The sequence below is a fragment of the Gopherus evgoodei genome, chromosome 9 (genome assembly GCF_007399415.2).
Source record: "Gopherus evgoodei ecotype Sinaloan lineage chromosome 9, rGopEvg1_v1.p, whole genome shotgun sequence".
Taxonomy (NCBI): Eukaryota; Metazoa; Chordata; order Testudines; family Testudinidae; genus Gopherus; species Gopherus evgoodei.
Genome location: NC_044330.1, coordinates 4913526 through 4932171, shown reverse-complemented (window position 1 = coordinate 4932171; position 18646 = coordinate 4913526). Strand labels below are relative to the sequence as shown.

The 18646-nt window shown below is 45.5% G+C and overlaps 1 protein-coding gene across 13 annotated transcripts in view; it reads left to right on the top strand.

Annotated features, from left to right (window-relative positions):
- The window catches only part of LPP (LIM domain containing preferred translocation partner in lipoma), a 443377-nt gene that overhangs the window by 107064 nt on the left and 317667 nt on the right, over positions 1 to 18646 (top strand). The window contains exon 5 of one of the 13 annotated variants that reach the window (XM_030574721.1): positions 3603 to 3727. The exons of 11 other annotated variants lie outside the window; for them this stretch is intronic. The gene's annotated coding sequence lies outside the window, so the exon portion shown is untranslated. Of the gene's footprint in view, positions 1 to 3602; positions 3728 to 18409; positions 18432 to 18646 lie in introns of those variants that run through there. One more of the 13 variants, XM_030574725.1, reaches the window with a different exon arrangement.

The following is an 18646-nucleotide window of genomic DNA, read 5'->3' as shown; positions in this document are numbered from 1 at the left end:
TCTAGAACTTTAATCAGTTTTGTTGCTCTTCTCTGGACTTTCTCCTTTTTGTCCACATCTTTTCCGAAGTGCGGTGCCCGGAACTGGACACAATACTCCAGTTAGGTCCTTCTGAGTACTGAGCAGAGCAGAAGAATTACTTCTTGTGTCTTGCTTACAACACTCATGCTAATACATCCCAGAATGATGTTCGGTTTGGGATCCACTACAACATCTGGATCTTTTTTACTGTACTCCTTCCTAGGCAGTCATCTCTCAATTTGTATGTGTGCAATTGATTATTCCTCCCTAAGTGGAGTACTTTGCATTTGTTCTTATTGAATTTCATCCCATTTCCTTCGTTTCTCCAGTTTGTCTAGATTGTTTTGAATTCTAACCCTGTCCTCCAAAGCACTTGCAACCCCTCCCAGCTCGGTACTGTCTGCAGACTTGTAAGCATACTCTCTATGCCATTATTCAAATCATTTATGAAGATATTGAATAGAAAATTTCCATCTCCAGGGCTGTCAGTTGGTTCCTTTCAGAAATGCTGGAAAAGTGCGGATGGGGGAAATCAGAGATGTATTTTTCAAACATGCTTTTCTAAGTGTTGTGGATCCTTTGGGGGTGATGTTGAAATGCAAGACATTAGTATATTTGCTTCAGATGCCCCCCACCCGATCTTCTCTCACGGATGATGTTCCTAAAATCCGGATCTTCTTAAAGGTTCCTTCACTGATGTGTGCATTGTTTTGAATATTCCCTTCACCCCCAAGGGTTAGTTGTCCATCTTTCCCTCTCTACCCAGTCTCTGTGGATTGTCCCCCTGGAGTGCCTTTACTTAGATACCTCTAGAGGTCCTTCCACCCGCCCCTACATCCCCATCTCCGCTCCTTCTCACCATCGAAACTTGGGATTGTTGCTACTCTTTCACACCGGCCTGAAGACACTCCCCCTCTTTTGGAACTCAGGACATGTTGGCTTACCCTTGTATTGACAGACCCTCAACCTTGTGTTACCCTGCTATAGTGATCACTCTCCCCCACCGTGGCAACGGATGTTAGCTCTGGAGATGACGGACATTCATTTCATTGTGAACTATTTCTGTGATGTCAGAGCATTTAAAGAAGAAACTACAGTGTATTGGGAGTGGTGTCTCATGATCTGAGTGGAAGGGGTAATACCACTTACTTCACCCCCCCTCCCCAAATCTAATCCCTCGTTTAAACTAATCCTGATGAGGGAGAAGTGAAGGCAAATTTGCTCCAGGGCAGAAGCTGATGTTCATAGTGAAACAGGATGTGCAAGCAGGTTGTGGAATTGGAAGGGGAGCCCATGGAAACAGGTGAAACTAACTGGGTGCATATTAGAGAAGTGATGAGCTTGTGAAGCCCTGTTTGCAAACATGCTCTTCTGTGAATGTGTGAAATTTTTAAGGCACTGATCATTTCGGTTCCCCTTTTCGGGTGCGAAAACACTTATTGTTTAGATATGAATTTTTTGTCTTTCAGCCTCTTTATGGATATGAATGTTGTGCTGCTTTTTGGCTGTCTCTTATGAAACCAACTGGTACTGTACAATATTTAGACTTTCATATCAACTCAGACACCGACATTGGTAACGTTCCTGGGAAAATGCTGATGTACATGGAACCCAACTGCAGTTCAGGGAACTTTGCGCTCAGAGAAGAGTTGGCCATGTTCAGAATTGGGATTGGCACATTTCCGGGCACTCTAGGCCTTCACTGCAAATGGGCTCTCACTGTAGCTGGGATAATTATGAACAGGTTCCATTGAACATTCCTGGAGCCTTCAAATGCCACTTGTTCTGTTGATGCTCATGTCTCTTTTTTTATGGTGCCCAGACTTAGCTCAGGAGTTAATCCAGGGAAGTCCGATGGCCTGCGTTATGCAGGAGGTCAGATTAAATGATCACAGTGGTACCTTCCAGCCTTGAAATCTGTGAATCTCCTTGGTTACCCGAGCACCTCTCAGAATACATAGCATGCATATAACAATACTATTATTATTTGGACTATGGTAGTACCTGGAGGCCCCATCCATTCTGCTGGGCACCCTACACACACAAAGTAAGAGCCAGTCCCTGCCCCAAAGAGCTTACCAGCCAAATAGGGAGGAGAGACTAAGGGGTAAGAGGGAAAACAGAGAGACAGAGATCAATGTGACTTGTCCAAGAGTCCAGGGATAGAATCCAGGTCTCCTGACTCACAGTCCAGTGCACTGTGCACTGGATCATGGTGCCTCAGACTGACTTTTTCTCTCCTGTTTTTGCACTCCAGTCAGCCGGGCCTGGGCTTACTAACTGGTGGGATTATTTCAGGCCAGCTGCTTGAAATGGATTTTTCCTGCTGCTCTGAACCTGCTGAGGTTGATACTCATCCCGATCTTATCTAAGAGCGAGTCCAGATTCATGGACCGGTCACTGAGAAATCTCTGTATTGTGCATGAGGCGAACCCTGGAGCTTGGCCATTCCATGTCTCCAGTGGATGTCAGAGGTCACAATCACTCAGAGTGAGGGAAGTTCCTCAGGGAACTAGAGCCAGTCTCATGCGGGGGAGGGCTTTGAAGCTGAGGACTGAATCCTGCTGGTGTGGGGAGCCAGGTTGGAGTTTGGAGCACTGGGACAGTGGGCTCTCTGCAGGCTTTGTTTCCAAGTAGATGGGCTTCTGTATGAAACCACGGTAGCTCTTGCTTATTTTTGTTAAGGTCGACAGTTTCATTCCTAGGGCAGAATGGTACAATAATATGGCGTGGAGGGCCCAGGCCCTTGGATTGCCATGTTGAAATCCAGCCCCAAAAGGAGGGGACACAATCTGCTTGCCTGTCCTCAGGTGAGAAGGGTGTTTCTTGTGGTGTTGGCTCTTTGGGTATTCAAAACCCAGGAGGTTTCCAGGTGAGCACCAATGCTTCAGAGTGACTTACTGGTCTGAGGACATTCACCCTCAGAGGGAGGTCATGTCACAATGGTGTGAGGTCTTTGAGGTGCTGTAGGTGGGTTTTTCTAAGCTGCAGGGTGAATCCCATTGACTAATGTTGAGCTCTTGTTTTAAAAAAGAGACATGCAGTGCATTTTGCAGAACGGGTAATATTGTAGGGCCCCGAGGCTTCATATCAGAGTAGCTCTCGTGAAAGCTAGGAAATACCCCTTGCGATGGACAGTTGTGTGTTCGAGGACTATAGGGTCAACTTCTGCAGTCAAATAAACACATACTTGTGTGCGCCTCCAATCCACTTTAGTGAGGGAAGTGCATGCATACTTCTCTAAAGGAAAAATGTGACTCAAAGAATTTAGCAATGATAAATGCCCTCAAAATTCTTACTCTGGAATTTGTAAAGCTTGAAACATCTGTTCCCTAAAATGCTTTGATCGTGTTGTGGGGCTTTTACAAATGATACTTAAGGATCGCACTCATTTCATGAAGTCTGTGGGATTCCTTTCAGTGCCCTTTTCATGTAGCAAGATGGCAAATTTCACAGTGTACATTACATGACTTAAAAGACATATTTGAATGGTTAGGATCAACCAAACAGTCTTTTATAAGGTGCTAGAAATGTTCCAGTTACATACCCGAGGAATCAAAGAATTTCCACTTACTTTTTAGATTGTGGGAGCTGTACTTGAAAAATCTCTAGAATCTGGGAATGTCTTGCGAAGAACTAAATTCAAAACCCAAGCAAGTTCCAGGAAAATGAAGTCCCAACATCTGGAAATATTGATGTCAGGAAAGTAGGTTTTTTTTTAGTTTTTCTTCGAAGTGGGACTGCGGAGTTGGGTCTCTCCGTGTACAAAAATGCACGTGCTTCTCGCACATTGAAATAGCTCTTTTTCTTGGTGCCCTTTTCTCTGTGATCAGTAACTTTCTTAGTCACCTGCTTTTCTATGGAGAATCAAACTTTCTCCTTTTCTCAGCACATGAGGCAACCTCTAAATGCCTATCTACATGTCGCTTTGGATTTATGGCCAACTGAAATGTTGCACATCTGTCCATCTGTAGGCTTCTGTAGCACACTCAGAGCCATGTTCTGCGCTTATACCTCCGAGAGCTGGTATTTAGCAGGACTATTTCCTGAATGAGAATCTCCTTTTGGCTAGATCTAAATTTTATGCTGTAAAACGGTCCATGCTTGTCTACGCATGAGCTCCGTTATCTTGACTGCTTGATGATACAACTAAACCATTCTGACATGGGGGGAGAGGAAAGCACTCAAATATTGAGATGGACTGAGGGAATCTCCACCTCCCGGCATCTGAAACCCATAGCCTGCTCTGCCAGAAGAGCTCGCAGTCTAAGTATGAACTCTGTATAGTGACTGACTTATCAGTACTAGCCAAACATGTGTTTATGCTGCTTGAGGGTTAATCTCCTCTCACCCCTCCCATTTAGAAATATTTCTGAATCAATTTCTGCTATGTCAATTTACCCATCTTCCAGAAGTGGCAAGCCCAAGCTTCCCCTCTCTGCTCAGTCAAGGGCAATTGCAAACCATTTAAAAAACATGTGGTGTGACATCCCATGTATTGAAAGAGAGAGAAAGAATGATGTAACACAGGGGTCGGCAACTTCTGGCACGTGGCTCGCCAGGGTAAGCACCCTGGTGGGCCAGGGCAGTTTGTTTACCTGCTGTGTCGGCAGGTTCGGCTGATCGTGGCTCCAACTGACCGTGGTTTGCCGCTCCAGGCCAATGGGGGCAGCAGGAAGTGGCACGGGCCGAGGGATATGCTGGCCACGGCTTCCTGCCACCCCCATTGGCCTGGGACTGCGAACTGCTGCCAGTGGGAGCCGGGATCAGCTGAACCTGCCAATGTGGCAGGTAAACAAACTGGCCCGGCCCACCATGCTGCTTATCCTGGCCAGCCGCGTGCCAAAGGTTGCCGACCCTTGATGTAACAGGTAGTTTTGATTCAGCTGGTAACTTATGATCCCATGTTATTCCTGTAACATTTCTAATATGTGATCCACATTTTTTATTGTTAGGACATTTCCACATATTGTATGTTCAAGGTCCAGGTTACCAGCACATATCGTTGTCCCAGAGTGATCTGTCTGGACAAGTGTACAGGGCCAGTCCCATACATGCTTCGTTATGATTTTAAATCGCTGCAATTTAATTTTGGACTCACTTAGCAGATCTAGCAGTACTGTGCAATATAACTGCCTGTTGTTTCTCATCAGATTATGTACTGAACTCGCATTCCCACCTCCCTCTCAGAGACTGAAATGTACGAGAAGGACAAAATATTAAGATTGCATAAAATGTTGAGATTGGGCCCAGATTCTTAGCTGGTGTAAACTGATGTAGTTTCATTAAAATCAGTGGAGCAGTGTCGATTTACACCTGCTGAGGATCTGGCCCTAGAATAGCAGAGGAGCTGTAAAGATGATTTTAGTGTCCCAGGCCAGCAAGAATGCAAATAGATTGAAATTATACGAAATCTCAAATGTATCTGTGTATCGAAAGGAAAGCACAGAATACATTGGACAGGGGATTGGAGAGGAAGCACCAACCAGAGTTTCTGAGTAGTTTGTTCTTATAGTCGGTTCCATTGTTATTGTTTTGCTATACATAGAGACATTTATAGTAAAACAGCCAGCCAAACCGAGAGGGGCAGAGAATGCGGCAATGAAGCCATCATTGGGGTCAATGCTAGCAGTGAACTGGCAAATGTGGTGGCTGTGGGATTTTGCATTTAATGTTTGTCTGGATAATACGGAGAAGCGCAGGGTTAGTGAACTGTGGCCAGTTTTCCTCCGAGGTGCTTTGTTGGCACTTTGTGGCTGTTTTTCATGCTCCTTTACTGCAGTCTGATAATGTTGACAGATCTAAAGGAATCGACAATGGATACCTTAAAAAAAAAATCTGGACAGGGCCATTGCTGTCTAGCTTTGCATGTGAACTCCTTGTGCACAAACACTTTTCTCCTCTTTGATTAAGTATCCAGTAAAACCTACTCACGTGCCCTGCAATGAAACTTTAATGAAGCAAGAGGGTGTATTCATGTCATCTGAGTAATGCGTGAGGAAGGGATTCCAGTAACTGAGTTCTCTGAGCACTTCATTCCACGCTCAGGGTTAGTGTTACTAGAAAGCTTCCAGCCACACTGGAGGTGGAGCTGGCCTAGAGTGAACAGGTCTGGCAAACCCAAGAGCTTGTTGTTACTACTGAGAGGTGGAAGAGGAGAGTGAATATATATAAAGTAATTTTAAAGGGAATGTGGTGTTGTGGAAGACAGCTGCTTCCTGGTGAATTTGGTTTTTCTGTTTTTAACAACGCACAGTCGTCCTGTGGAACTCATTGCCAGGGGATGTTGTGAAGGCTAAAAGCATACTTGGATTGAAAAAGAATTAGATACATTCATGGAGGATAGGTCCATTGGTGACTATTAACCCAAGATGGTCAGGGACACAACTCCATGCTCTGGCTGTTCCTAAACCTCTGACTGCCAGAAGCTGGGTCCGGCTGACAGGATGAATCAATTGATAATTGCCCTGATCTGTTCATTCCCTCTGAAAGCTCTGGCACTGACTGCTCTTGGAAGACAGGCTACAGAGCTAGATGGATCATTGGTCTGACCCAGTATGGCCATTCTTATTTTCAGCTACAACAGATAAACCACAGCTCCTGTCCTGCCAGTTTGCCTCAATCCTGTTTTATCTGCCATAGTCCTTCTCAGTAGCCTGAGTGAGAGATGAATGATCGCTCCTGGCCCATTCAGATGCTAGTTTCTCTTTTTTAGGTTGGCAAGAATAGTCCTTTAGTCTTCTGCTTGAGGATCTGAAAGCACTTAACCAAGCCTCTGTTAATTGAGCCTTGCAACACCTGGCAACATGGGGGAAGTTGTATCACCCTCATTTTTACAGCTGGGGAAACTGAGGCATGGGGAAGCTAAGTGGTTTGAAGAATGTCAAGTGGCAGAACTTTCTATGCCAATTCCTGTGGCTTTAATTACAAGAGCACCCAATGGTTGTGGTGGTGTTTGTGATGTAGACGTACCTACTTATCTAAGTCTCTTCACCCTCCCAATTCAGGTCACAAAAGAACGACATATTACTGCTCCTGCTAAAAGAGTGAGGTCTGTGGCTAGAAGTCTGACCACGAGAGGAAGAAATTGCATGAGGAATGTATTTCAAAGTCTCTTTAAAGGGTTTCCTCCTAGTTTGTATGTGGGAGTCATGTGAACCTGAATGGGCAAGTACCAAAAGATCACATCTGCCCCCCAGGGAAAAGAAGAGAATCCTGCTTGGACAAGAGAATAATCTTCCAGTAAATGGTGTTGAGGGTTTGGTCTCTGTGTAGCAACTGCCTCCGTCTTGCAGGCGGTCGCACCCTCTTGGGAGATGGGCTGGGGCTGGAAAAAAAGGTTCCTGGCTGAGATGAGGAGATCCGTCATAGCCATCTGTCAAACTAGAAGAATATCTCCCATTTGTATCGTGTCTTTCATCCCAGTTATATTTAGGGATTGTGTCACCCGCCTCGGGGTGGAACGTGGCTGCTGTGTGACACAGCAATATGCAATAATGTTTTTGGACAGGAAGTAAAGGATAATAATGTATCCAATTGAAACTACTGCTTAGGTAGGCGGAATGCAATTACAGGGTTGGAATGGGGCCATGACACCATGGCAAACAGCCCTACACTTGCAGAAAATACTGAGATATTTCATAACCGCATGCAGTCAGGACTTGTGCTTTTCTCATCCAGGATACAGTATCACAGCACTGGGTCTGGGAATTGGGTCAACATTGTCTCAGGGGGAGGGTGCCATTGATTTAATCCCCAGCAACGTGTCCTGGAGCAGCCTGGGGGCTTTCTCTGGGAGGTCTCCCATTCACATATCAACCACTGCTGACTTCTTGAGGTCTGACGAGATCCCAGTCAGCTCTGACATGGCTGTCACTCAATCTCTGGCATGAAAGCAGTGGGAACACCTCCCAAGGAGTCATGAACAGGGAGTGAAATCCTGGGATGTGCTCTTGCTCTGCAAAGATGAATATCTCTTGCATCCTCTACCTTGTGTCTTTCTGACCAGGGTTTTTTCCAGGATGCAGAATTCCCTGCATACTCTGCGATATCCCCAGCAAGCCAGACTGCCTAAACAGGCTAGTGTCTGTACTTGGCTTTTTCCCCCTAAGGCTATGAATAGTGTGATTGCCAGCAGTCAGAGCTCTTTATAAGCAACCACATTTATTCTTAAGGTGAGAGCGTTACAGAGAAAACCTACACAAACAACAAAAGTCCCTATACACGTGCTGAAAGCTTCCCGGAGATCACCCTCCACTCTTATGCGGCCTCAGAAGGCCCAAGACTTTCCATCCCTTCCCACAAAGGGTTGGACCCCCATTTGGACAGGTCCTGTCTGTTAGCTGGATCAGAAGGAAGGCCCCGAGATAGTTTAAGCTCAGATTATTTATGCAAAAGCCTTTTCTTTGTCTGTTGGTCCCTGGAGAGTCTGGTTTGAACCAGCACATGCGAGCCTCTCCAAGTAGAGGTGTTACAATCCAAGTGAATTTGCCTAATTACCTTCCACTGTTCTTAGTTTCTGGAGGGCTGTGATCTCCTTCCCTCAGGCATTACATACAATCCCTGGCCCACAATGATACATACACTTAATATAGTAAAATGTCCCCAAAGTCATTACAGGAAATTATTATCTGTCACAATCCATATGCTCTCATAACCGACCAATATTTTCCTCCTCTTCTATGTTCTCCTTCCCCCACAGCCACCTGTGTAAGAACTTTGTAATCCACATCACCATAGTACCTGAGCATCTACCTAGAGCAGAGTCTCACCAGATTGCAGGGGAAGGTATCCTTATTTTAAAGAGAGAGAGAGACATACACATTCTGCCACTTATATTTAAAACATGAGGTTTGTAGCATGATTGGCATAATACTGATACTTGATTTCTTTTTGTACCTTTTATCCCAAAACACGTCATATTACAAATGTGCAGGATTTCCAAAATGCAGCTGCCTCTGATCTGTGGCAGCAGCCAATGAAGTAGGCTCTCTCACTTTGCACAACAATTCAGAAAAAGAGAGCAGTTCTGGGTAAAGATTTTTGAATTTGATCCTTTGTGCATCATTGAAAATGTTTTCTCACTTGTGCGTGGCTAAAGATACTTTTGGAAAAGATATATTTAAGTGTCTTGCTTTCTTATTTTGCTTTTATTTGTGCAGAGTTTGTAAGCTTGATATTTGCTAAAAGCAGATAATTATAATTAGCTCTGCACATACGTCAATCTCGTATGATTCATTAGTCACACATTCCTGGGTAAAACAAAACAATGATGAGACTGGCCAAAGGATCTCACTGTGACTGATCTGACAGCAGATGAGGTAGAGAGAAAAACTAAGGCTAGGTCTACACAATAAACTTAGATTGGTATAACTACATTGCTCAGGGGTGTGAAAAATCCCCACCCCAACAGATGTAGTTATCAGTGGACACAGCGCTGGGAGAAGCGGAGATGGATTAACTACAGCGACAGGAAAAGCTCTCCCATCAGTTTGAAACGCTGGGCTGCTCAGCCTTTGAAGTGTAGACCTCCCCTGAGAGTGAAAAGGGCCCTGTCAAGGCCTTTAGATCCCAAATTGAAGTTTTATTTAAAAAAAAAAAGTTGAAAATTAAATAGAAATGACTTCTTCAGCTCTAAACGGCATGCTGCGAAAAGCCAGATGCTGTAGCATTGTGCTAATGCATGAGAACGAGGAAGCAAAATGGTATTTCTGTGGCCTGTCTCCCTGTATCTGAGCTCTTCATTTCTTGCATTTAGCCCTTATCAGAGGAAAAGTGGTGGGGTCTCCCTTTTGTAGCGTGGGACAGTGAGGCTAAGGGCCAGAAGCTTTTCAGAGTAGTCTCTCTGATTCTGAGCACTTCCAGGTTTTGGATGTGCCTTGACACTCCTTTTCAGGAGGGCTGAGGCAGAAGTCAACGGGCGGCAGAAAACCCAGCATGACTTGGGCATCCAAAATCTGTTTCTGAAAATTTGGACCCCTATGTGTTAGGACCCCTAAAAATCAGGGCCTCTCTCTTTCTCCCTGACCTCCTGACTGCAATAACTGGGGAGGACATAGGACTGAGTCTAACATCCTTTAATAACATGGTACCCTGACATTTAATGTTCCTTAGTAGGATCAAGGAGCAAGCCTTTGCCCTGGGTAATTCCTGCAGATGAAATAGGCAGTGTACAGCAACACAAACAAAAGGAAATTGCCCTCTGAAGAAAGGAGACGCTTGTCTTGTGGTGTCTTTCAGCTAGAAGGAGCAATTACAAAGCCAAGCAAAAGGTACAAAAGAGTGTATTTGCCATATCGGCTCAGACAAATAGTCCCTAATGTCCAGTAGTGACCTGTGCTGGCTGCATCTAAGTCAGGCAAGGCTTGTGCTAATGATGCCTCGAGTGTGTTGTGAGCTGGCAGACATGACTATTCTTCACAAATGTACCATATAGGAGAAGATTTTTGGAGCTTTAATATCCTAGATTCTGCAGGGAGCTGAATAAAATGGCAGCATTGGGGCCGCGGCACTTGTGGTTGTGGCAGTGGGATTCCTTACCTACTTTCTAGGGAACTAAAATTAAAAGTATGTTTTATGGTCCTTGTGAGAGTGTTGTCAGTTTCGAGGGAGAGGGAAATGTATACTGCCCAGTACCTATATCCTTAAACCACTTTCTGTTTGTTTCCCAGTAAGCAGAAATAAGTTAGATTTTCTATCTCAAAATGGAAAAATTAATTATCTAACTTGGCCACAGAGTTTCTCTTGCCCCTCCCCAAAAGGAAGGCAGTGATTTGTTGGAACGGAGCAGCTTTCATACAATCAATATTGCAAAACACCTGCCAGTGGCCATTTAATAATAGCACTTACCATCTGACCCCCTGGCGTGGGAGCAAATCGATGCCGTGTATTGGTTTCAGTGATTCTTCCCTGTAACCCATGCTAGCACATTGTAGGTCTTCTCTGCCCACCATAGCAACTGGGACCAAGCAACAGGCTAAAAGCCTACTACTGCTACTGGACAGAGGTAACTCCTTTAGCTCATGCTTTTAGTCCCAGATGCAAACTCCACTGTTGGCTCCATCAGGTACTTTATAGATTCAGATAAAAAGAATCTGGCTTGAAGCCAGTGGGAGTCATTTGATTGATACCGAGAACTGGATCAGACCTTGCTGGTTCCATCTGCACAGCATGTAGCAGCCCATGGCAGCCCTCAGGATTGCAGACGCAGGCTTGCGGTGTGGTGCTGCAAATAGTGCTGTAGACGTTGGGATGTCGGCTGGAGCTTGGGCTCTGAAGCCCATCGCTCTCCATCGGTTTCAGAGCCCAAGCCCTAATATCTACACAGCTGTTTCTAGCCCGGCAGTGCGAGTCCTGTGCTGGGTAGACCCAAGCTGCTGTGGGCTGCTGCGCTGCTTGTGGTGTAGATGTTCCCTAAGGGGGGAGCTCTGTGCCTATGGAGGCAAAGCAGAAACAGGGTGACCAGATGTCCCGATTTTATAGGGACAGTCCCGTTTTTTGCATCTTTTTCTTACTTAGACTCCTATTACCCCCCGCGCCTGTCCCGATTTTTCACATTTGCTGTCTGGTCACCCTAAGCAGAAATGCTCCCTATACTGTGTTCTTCGCTCTCTCCTGTGGCAGTTCCCTGGGCAGACACTAGGCCAGCATTCCTGAGACTCTGCCTAAATGTTAGGAGTTTGAGACTTAGGGAAAAATGGTGCCCCTTCTGAGGCAGTGCTTTGGGGGGTGAGGTGCACCATCCAGGCCTTTGGGGGCATGCAAGGCACAGTGAATCTGTCTAGCTAGGATCAGCATTGTGGGCAGCAGTAGAAAAGCATCACCCTCCGGAGACATTGACAACATGGCCATTTGTAGCGTCTCTGCAGGTAGGACTAGGCAGCTTCCCCCAGCACCTGCACAGAGAGGATTGCTAACTCCTGCATGAGTGACAGGCAGAGGACAAATGCCTTCTTCCATAGCCACTCCGGCCAGCCGGTTGTGATCCTAGGGTCCTGTGGAAGCTCCATGCTTCTCCCTGCCAGTCAGTAGCAGCTAGCCGGCCATTCACAAGGAGGAAGCGGGAAAGGCTCCTAGATCCAGTGTTCTGCCAGCCTGGGATGTTGCATCTCCCCAGGCTCTGACCTCCTTTTGTGGCCACTCCCTGAGTGCTGCAGGCCAAACTGTTCCAATTAGCCTTAAACTTGAGCGTTACCACATGGTGCTGTGAGTGGAGAATAGTGTAGGGCGAGTGCACTGCTACTGAAGACAACATTGCTCCCAGTGCTCCCTCTTTTATTGGGGTAGCCTCCTTGCCCACAGATCCCTGTTCTATCAGATGATGATGATTATTATTTGGCGTATACAATCCGATGAAGCCAAGCCACAGCTTGAAGGATAAGACTTTGTGTCAACTTCCCCAACAGCGGGAAGAACCCTGTATGAGGGAATAAACCTCTTGCCACACCCCCACTCACGCTTCCCCACCATGAAACACCCAGAAGCATCAGTGGGGCCAGAATTTATTCTCTCTAATCTCTGACATATTCTGCACTTGTTTGGCCAGGAAAATCATTTCAGATCCCCAAGCGTGTGGAGCTCCTTCAGTAGCTTCTTATGCTACCAAATAACCTTTATTTTTAAATATTTTTTTGTATTTTAAAAATATATATTCTGGTGATTATAATTTCTTCAGAATTATTTCTTCATATAGGAAATTTAATTCCACCTCTCCAAGACCTTTAACAGCAGTTCTGTTAGCTAAATGTCATTGAATTAAAATAAAAAAATACAAAAGAACGGCAAGAGAAGAGCATGGTATTTTAGGGGAGGATTTTAATTGACCATTTCAGGTATGTCTACACTGCATGCTAAGATCGGGCTCTGACTCTGGTTTGAGCCAAGCCCTTCTTGTATCTGCACAGAAGTCAGCCTGACTTGGCTCAGCAAGCACTCGGGATCTGGCTCCTAGGACTGCTAAGGGGTGAGTCACAGCCCAAGGTCACTGGGGTTGCTTAGTGCAGTATGGACATGTTAGCTCAGCTGGGAAACCCAGATTCAGCCATTGTAAACTTAGGTTGATAATGCAGTGTGGATGCTCAGACAGAGGCTTCGAAACACTGAGCCCATGAGCCTGGGTTCCAGGGACCAGGGCTTAGTAGGCAGTGTAGACATATCCTTAAACCCAGATGGGGAAAAACCGTGATGTCCTAAATTCTGAGACACGTGAGAGGCTTTGCTAAGGAGCATAGGTTGTTTTGTTTAACTGAGAGTTTTCTGTAGCTATCGTTGTCAACATGACGTTTCCAAAAAGCCCTTTCATGTGTATTACACTCTCACACAGAGCAAAGCGGTGGCCGGTTCAGTGGCTGCAGCATTGGCCTGGGAGGCCAGAGGCAGATATTCCATCCTTGAGTCTGCTGCTGACCTGATGATTGACTACAGGCCAGTCACTTTCCCACTCCGTGCCTCTGTTTCCCCTCCCACCCTTTGTCTTGCATGTCTAGACTGCGAGCTCTTTGCGAGCAGGGACTCTCTCTTACTGAGCACAGTAGGGCCTTGATCTTGGTTGGGGCTTTGAGGCACTATGAGAGCAAATATATTATATGTATGTTTTGTGGTAGTTCCTCTGAGCCCCAGTCATGGACCAGGACCCCGTTGCGCCAGGCGCTGTACAGACAAACAGCAGAGATGGTGCCTGCCAAAAGAGCTTACGCTCTTAGTGTAAAAAAACAGAGACAACAGAAGGATACAGGCAGACGGGGGAACAATGAGACAGTATTGCTCAGCAGGATGGGCAGTGGTAGAAATCATAATGTAGAGGCTTACGACCCAATTTTCTCTAGTGAGGCCACTTTTCCATTTTCCTACACCTGACAACATGATTTATCCTTTATAAATGGAGCGCTGTATTGTTAAGATTCCCCTGTAAATAATATATATGTAAATCTATTCAATGAAGATTTAACCTCAAGGCTTTCCTTATTAGAGCCATTAAGTACAGTGAATCATTTGGTCGTAGTCGTTTCAGACAGCACCGTGGATTTGCATGGTTGGGATTTGAAGCCCGCATTTCCTTTGTCAGGGCGTGGGCTCCCCTTTCCCCCACAGGCATCCACTGGATCTGCAGGGAAAAGACTTTCACCCAGCTTGAGCTAGTTAGGGCAGTAGGCTGTTCCCAAGCCCCATTTCACCCACCACTTCATTCTGGAGTGCCATTTCCCCCTTGGCATGTCTCCTTCCCTTCAGACAACTGTGAGTACTACAGTCTGTAATGCACAGAGTCTTACTCACAGGGGGGAGCTCACCCACTCTCTTAATACAGCTGTGTTAACTGCAGTGTTTTATGCAATAGCAACACAGTACCGTTCTGAGGCTGGTAACAAGAAATATGTACAGGAATGACTGAAGCACATGCTCGCTGTTATCACCCTCCCCAGCTCTGCCTGCCCAATAGCAGCGTGATGTTGGAGGTCACTTCTAAATCCAGCATGCTCCTGGGGCTAGAAGAGCATTAGAGCTCCAGCTCAGCTTCTGAGGCTGACCCGTTCATTAGCAGGCTCATGCAATCGGCTGACTTCAGGTGGGGGAATATATAAACTGGGCCTGAGATCAACTCTTTGAAGGTCATTTTGATTTGTTGCTTGGCACACTTAGAAACGATGTGGCATTATCCAGGGATTAAATGCAACATTAAACATTGGAGCTGGCTTGTCAGGAGTGGGGAGCTGGGATTATCAAAATACAATTTATAATCTACAGTTTACTGCGGGATACGATAATTAATATGGTGCATGATGAGTCCAGTCATTAATGTGCTTTGTTGTCTTACTTGCATTATTGCTCCTGGCAAGGCCAACTTCCGAGGCTTATGAAGGACACTGAAGAAAGAAATTGTGCTGTGATCTGGTGGTAATATTTCTCTGATCACATGCTGTACCATGCATTGTATCTGATCACAAATCTCAGCCGGGCAGACTTGTCCAATAAAAGTTGATTTTCCAAATTCTTGCTGGAAGAGGCATGAATTGTTGTTTGCACCAAGGTCACTTGGAGCTGTTGTCAGGCCTGTATCGTGTTTTCATAGATTCATAGATGGAAAGGCCAGAAGGGGCCATTGTGATCATCTAGTTTGTCCTCCTGTATAACTCAGGCCACAGAACTTCCTTGAAATAACTCCTAGGGCAGAGCTGTTAGAAAAACATCCCATCTTGGTTTAAACATTGTCAGCGATGGCAAATCCACCATGTTCTAATGGTTAATTACTCTCAGTGTTAAAACTGAACGCTTTATTTCCAGTCGGAATTTGACTAGCTTCAACTAGACATGTCCAGCCATTGGATCATGTTAGACCTTTCTCTGCTAGAGTGAAGAGCCCATTATTAAATATTCCCTCCCCGGGTACTTAGAGATTGTAATCAAGTCACCTGAACCTTCTGTTTGTTAAGCTAAATAGATCGAGCTCCTTTAGTCTTTCTGTCTGACGTGTTTTCTGTTCCTTTAATCATTCTTGTGGCACTTCTGTGAATCCTCTCTAGTTTATCAACATCCTTTTTGAACTGTGGACATCTGAACTGGACACAGGATTCCAGCAGCGGTTCACCAGGGCCAAATACAGAGGTAAAATAACCTCTCTATTCCTACTTGAGATTCCCCTGTTTATTTATCAGGGATCTCATTAGCCTTTCTGGCCACAGCATTGCACTGAGAGCTCACGTGCCTCTGATTATCCACCACAGCCCCCAAATCTTTTTCAGCATCACTGCTTCCCAGCATAGAGTCACCCCTCCTGTAAGTAGGGCCTACATTCTTTGCTCCTAGATGTGTACATTTATGTTCAGCCATTTTAAAATGCATATTGTTGACTTGCGCCCGGCTTACCAGGTGATCCAAATCGCTGTGTTTTAGTGACTTATCCACATCATTATTTACCATGCTCTTCATTTTTCTGTCATTTTATCAGTGATGATTTTATGTTTCCTTCCAGGTCATTAATAAAAATGTTAAATAGCAAAGGCCAAGAACCAATCCCTTTGGGAGCCCACTAGTAATACGCCCGTTCGATGACAGCTCCCCATGTACAACTACAGCGTGAGACCTGTGCAGTGTATTTGTAGCCATGTCGGTCCTAGGATATTAGAGAGACAAGGTGGGTCGGGTAATATCTTTGATTGGCCCAATTTCTGTTGGTGAGGAAGACAAGCTTTCAAGGCACACACAGCTCTGCTTCCCAAGAGAAGCCCGGGATTCCTGCAGCAGAGCATGCTGCCGATGAGCATTGGGGGATGGGGGGGAGCTTACCAGAAGTGGTGGGTGCAAAATTGACATGGAACCTACATTGAAGTTGCCTGATGTTTGCCTGCTTGCTTCCAGGCTGCAATATTTACACAAGGGTCCATACAAGTGAGAGATGAGGGCATTCACCACTTTGCCAATTGGGGCCCATCTATTTTCTTGATATCAGATAAACACTTTTCTCTTAGTTCCCATTACCTGTTGCTTTCAAACACGTCCTCTTCTGCGTGTGAACAGTTACAAAACCAGGTAAGATCACTTAACATTCATTGGGCAGGGTAAACTGTACCTCTGCCATTTTTAATTTCCATGAGCGTGGTCGTACCAGCTTTTCCTGCGTTCACTTAGACATCTCTGGTGTCTACCATTATGTAACTTCTCCCGCACAGGGGAAGGAGGGCGGCCTGCCTTGTGAAGGATTATATGTCCGCCGAGTCCTGTTCGGGACATAGCTCTCACTCCGTTTGCTTAGCCTCTAAGGAGCCTTTCAAACACTGGCTACCTGCCGCATGGCTTGTGTAGATGGCTGACAGCCACGTCTTCCTTGTGCAAGGGGCATCAAGGAGTTTAAACATATGTGACTTGACTTGCTTGAATAAATTTAGCTGCAGCCAGTCTGGATGACTAGGTAATGCACCATTATGCAATCTAGGGTAACCAGACAGCAAATGTGAAAAATCGGGACAGGGGGTGGGGAGTAATAGGAGCCTATATAAGAAAAAGACCTCAAAATCGGGACTGTCCCTATAAAATCGGGACATCTGGTCACCCTAATACCATAAGCTAATTTAGTTTAAGCTAATTGTATGCAGGCATTGGGAAGGAATATTTCACGTACGTGCTCACTCTCCATGTAAATCATTGGGCTAAATGCTTCCACTTCCTGAAACATCAGGCGTATTGGTCACCACTGAGATAGGCCGGTGGTCTGAGCTGGTATAACGACTCCTGTTCCTAAGTGATATCTGAGAATCGGTCTGATATTCCCAGTATATATGGGAGGAATTTGAATCCAGCTTGCTGCTTAAGCCATGAATTCAGTCGGGAGGACCTGGCTGAATGACTTACCTTTTTCTTTTTAAAAATAACCAACGCAGATATTCCTGTTTTGGTTTTTCTGATACGCTGTTGGAATGAAATGGGTGCTGTGGTAGAAGAATGCATCTTGTTTTCCCATCCCAGGGGATTTCTGAAAGCTGTGCTCTAGGAATTCTGTGGGGAAAGTTCTGTGGCCTGCGTTACGCAGGAGGCCAGACCGGATGATCACAGTGGTCCCTTCTGGCTGTGGAATCTACAAATCTATGAAACCTCAAATGAATTCAGCGCGACACAATTCTCTGCGAGCCGAAAAGGAGCAGCAGCCCAGGACTTTGGGGGTAGATGGTGTGACTGAAGGGTGTCTGTCACAAGAGCATCTCTGATTTCCAATACTAGATCCTGCATGGAAGCAGCAGGGAGAGGGCAGTTCCTCTGTCAAAGCACAATTGGTAGAGTCATTTGGTTTGGTAATAGGCGCATAGGCATTGCCACACCCATTCATTTCCTAAGATATCCTGCCTCTGACAGTGGCTGGCTGCTTTGAAAGTCAGAGCACAAAATCCTGCTGTAGCAGTGATGGGATAACCAAGCCCCAGGGAAAGTTTCCTTCTAACTCCCAGTAGTAAGTGGTTGAATCTTGCTCTGAAGCAGAAAAATTTCTCTCTCTCTCTTCCAAAATTTGTGGGTTGTTTTTTTTTTAAAATATCGTTTAATCTGGTCACACTGGGTAGATCAACAGTGATGCGTAAACCTCATCAAAAATGATCTCCCTGATTGAGTCATCCACAATGCCTGTGGGTGGGCTCAGGTCGAGCTCAGTCACAAAACGGTACTGTCGTGCCAGGAAGGTGACCTGTGTGGAGGGCATTAGGAGGTAGGGCCTAGGCTGGACAGACTCATGTGTCTGCCACCCGTTTGGCAGGATGCTGAGAATATCCAGTTTATTATCTGACTTCACCAGCTCTGACTCAGGGTTTAAAAAATGTATTTGTGTTATATAGCCTCTAGGAGCCCCAGTCATGGAACAAGATTCATGGATCGTTGTGCTAGGGCCTGTACAAACAGAACAAAAAGGCTGTTCCCCAAAGCATACGGTCTCAGTAAGTGTGTGCTGCCGTTGGTTTTTATGTACATGTATATAAAGACACACCAGCAGAATCACTAACAGGAATCAGATCTTTTGGGAACGTGTGTTGCATTAGTGAATTTACCCAATGGACTGGATCCAAGTTGGTGGCTAGCACTTCGGTGTTCATTAAGGGTCTGTGCAGAGTAATAGAATCTTGTTATGAAAATTGGTCTAATTTTGAGATTG